We start from the raw sequence: 3,991 nt of genomic DNA on the forward strand, positions 1-3,991 counted from the left end.
CAACTATACTGTCTGTGGCTCACTGGCTGCCGTACCTGTGCCACGGAGGCAGCGTGAGGGACAGTGGAAAGGGCAGCAGGTCGCGATGATGAGAATATGGCGTCGGCTCCCCATGGGGTCTTCATTGTCCCCACTTGCGGAATGCTCTGTCCTCCAAAACCCTGGTGGGCTGTGAAAGTCCATCCTCATTATTCAGGCCTAGGAGGTAAATTTTTGATGGAAATGGGAATTTTTCAAAGGGGGGCATAATAGTTTGAAATGAAAGGATGCAAATGGCTGTTGATCCCATCATCCTACAACTGTATCATCAGACAAACTTTTCTGACCTGTCTTGTTTCTAAGTTAGGAGGTGGTGGAAGACACTGGCCGAAAGGACTGGCTTTGTGGTTCTGCAGCAAAGAGTGTGAATCCCAGACCCCCTTTAGCAGATGTGTGATGTTGGGTGATGCCTGTGTGAGTTAGCAAGGCTGTAGTTTCCTCATCCATGGAGAGGGAGTCCTAATACTCAGGGGTCATTGTGAGGATTACGGAATAAAGTGCACCGAAAACAAAAAGACTTTGCCTGACATGCAGTGATGGGTCAATACATGTTTGCAATTAGCATTATTTTTATATGTATCAGACTTAGGAATGCAAGGTGTCTTAACGTCTCTATTAACCCCAGATATTATTAATCATTGAAAAATTATGGTTTTCCTTTCTATTTGTAACACAACAAAGCGGCCAGTATCGTTGAGTTGTTTCTGGAGGCTTTTTTTCCTACTGTTTTATTAGTTTATTCCTACTGGATGGTCTCCAATACACAGTGTAACTCAGGATCAAAAATAGATGCAAAGAAGCACATTTTGAGACGTTAAAATTAACAGAGAGAGCCACTAGCCATTCAACCAATTAACTCGGGATTTAGTGCTCCTCTGATTCACAAGGGATCTGCGTCTGCCGCTTCTGCTCCCGTCTTTCTCTGCTCCTCGGTGGAGGTGATTTACAATGCACAGCGGAGTTAACAGCGGGCATGAGGGAGTAAAATACACAGAGTCCCACACTGAAGAAGAATTCCACACCGACAATGTACAAGGAAAATACTACATCTGGGGATGACTTATGTGAACGCAGCTAAGTTATCGAGGTTGCAATAGAAAGATCGGCACATGGCTTCTGAACCTCTCATTTCGCTATATAATTCACTCCCTACGTGAAACAGACAAAAATATAGTGTATCCTGCATAACACAGAAAACTCCTCTATCATACTATCTAACCAGCTCTCCATCTGAAGTCATGGATTTTCAAATACCCAGTGGATGGATGGCTTCCAGTAAGAGAGAACATCTGATTCCACTTTCACCCATCACTGAAGTCCTAATTACTTTGATTTAATGACTGTGGGATTTTATTTTTTACTGTTTGGACAGATTCCTCGCTAATACTTAACAGGCAAGAAACATTAAAATCCTGTTTGGTTTGACAGGAGCAGAGTTTCATGTCAGCTGGACTGAATTTATTTTCCCAAGTTCTATTTTCTCAAAAATACCTTTGATGTTTTCTTTAACCAGATTTGTTTAGGAAACAACTGTATGGTATTCAGGGGATCCAAACGCATTTCTGATTCAATCATAACGTCAAGATTTGGGGCACCCCCCGGTTTAGGGTAGCCATCTCACAATAGCCTTCCATCATAAACACACAGTACAATTTAAGAATGAGCCGCACCACATCGGTCAGCGTCTATTTCTATCTGGGTGAAGTTGTAGCGAGAAAAACACATGGTCAACCATCAGGATGTATATTTTTACCCCATGTGTCTCTTCCAGGAGCATTTTTCTGATTCTTCTTGGATCCCTGCCTGTTTTCTTTTAACCCCCTATACTTCCAACATACCACCTCGCTCAGTAAATTGCAATTACTTTGTGCATGTTATGGATGTGGGAGCTCTCAGGGGTCCATGTATTCATTGCAGAGCAGAGTGTCTGGTCCAGTATAGGCAACTGGATCTCCTTAAATGGAGCTGTATTTTATTTACTCACATACTTGTTATATTCAGGGTAAAAAAAGAACCTTTGCATTATAAAATATTGTACAGTAAATGCCATTTTATTATTCATAAACTATAGTGACAGAGATATAGGAATGGTTGGCAATGAAAGACAGATGTGTGGTTTTTTTTGTTTTTGTTTTTGTTTGTTTGTTTTTTTACTTAATGACCGTGAGTGGTTTGTAGCTAGTACATTCATGATGTTGACTTCCAAGGACAGATACTAACGAATGAGCAGAATCTAGTTCGTCTGAGCCTGTACAGTCATAGTCGCAAATAACAGACATCATGTTCTAGCTTCTGCAAAGCGAACGTATATTTGCTCATGCAGCTGAGCAGAAGGCTACATCTAACAGAGAATATTGCTGTCTACCCAAAAGTGATTACTCCCCTTTGTCTCAATCCCTGAATGATTTCCAAATACAGTTGAGGAATCTTCGACACTGTGCGACTTGTTCACAGTCTCTGTTCGAGGGGCACCTAACCTCAATTCGGACTGATGACCCAAAAGAGGAAGTCTATGGGCTTCATTCTGGGAAGGGTTTTCCTTTTGATAACAAGGGCAAGTGAGGAGAAAGTCTCAGTACCTTTAAATGCCTTTGATCATGGTTCTTTGAGGATGTAATGCCTGGAGCTGTGGCAGCCTTTCTGTGACCCAGAGAAGAAGACAAGATGCCCTAAGATGATTAAACTACTTACTTCACCCGAGAACAGCCAATGTCAAGTTATTCTTAACACATAGGAAAGGTAGAATCCCTATGTATTTGGGATCCCTAATGATGTATCCCTCCTTGTTCATTCCTGACACTGGGAATTTGTCTTCTCTGTCTTTGCCCTTGACCTGTACTGCCAGTGGCTTTTAAGCTGAATTAATATTTTCAAAGAATCAACTTTGGCTTTGTTGATTTACTCCATCTGTGTTTATTTTCTATTCCAGTGATTTCCTATTTTTATGATGTTTCTTCTTTTTACTTTATTGATTTGCCTAGTTTTTCTAGAATTTTCAGATGAAAATTGGATTGCCTGGAAGTTATTCTGCTCTTCTAACACATACATTTTGGGCTATAAATTTTTCTCCAAGTACTGTTTTATCAGCATACTACAAAGTTTTTCTATGCAACGTTATCATTAGAATTTAGATTAAAATATTTTTTTTAATAGTCATTGTGATTTCTTCTTTCAGTTTTGAGGTATTCAGGATTATACTGTTTCTTTTTTTGTTTTTGTTTTTGGGACCTTCTAGTTATTCTGTTTTGTTGTTAATTTCTACCTTTATCATCAGAGGTTCAGTTCGATAACATTTTGTGGAGATGGTTTGGGTCAGCATTCACAAGTTATCGGTCTGTGGTTTGCTTTTCTTGTAATGTCTAACCAGCTTTGATATGAGAATAAAGCTGATGTCATATGAATGAAGTGAGGAAGGGTTCTTTAATTCTTAACCACAAACAGAATGTATTCCATAATTTAAAAAACTCCCAGCGAGCAATTTTAGGAGGTATCAGGGACAGGTAGATGCTTAGTGATGCCGACTCCAGTGAAGAGACTATTTTGTATTTCCGTCTGCTTCTTCGACCTGGAAATATCTCTGTATTTTATGCAACAAGCTTTGTTCTCTAGGAGGGAATCTCATTGTGGTATAAAAAACATCCCTTGTGAACTGTAGTCACATGTGCTTTAGTCTCTTAGTCCGGGAGAGGGTTGGGGGAGAAAGAGACAGAAATCAAACGCTTTTTGACAGGCAACGATATGCAGGCTTCATGTGCTCTTTTGTTCTGAGCCTGAGAAGTAGGGGGAGGCGGGATGAAGGGTGAGTCATCAGCCCACCGCTAGCGCTGACCTCCCCCTGCGGTAAGGACAGGGGCCCTGCTTCTGGGAAAGAACACCCTCTGCAGGGTGAGGACATAGAGGGAGGGTCACACGGGCTTCTGCACTCTGCAAGGACACTGTCAGGAGTCATGAA

Source organism: Hyaena hyaena, unplaced genomic scaffold, assembly GCF_003009895.1.
Source record: "Hyaena hyaena isolate Hyena2069 unplaced genomic scaffold, ASM300989v1 scaffold_1391, whole genome shotgun sequence".
NCBI lineage: Eukaryota > Metazoa > Chordata > Mammalia > Carnivora > Hyaenidae > Hyaena > Hyaena hyaena.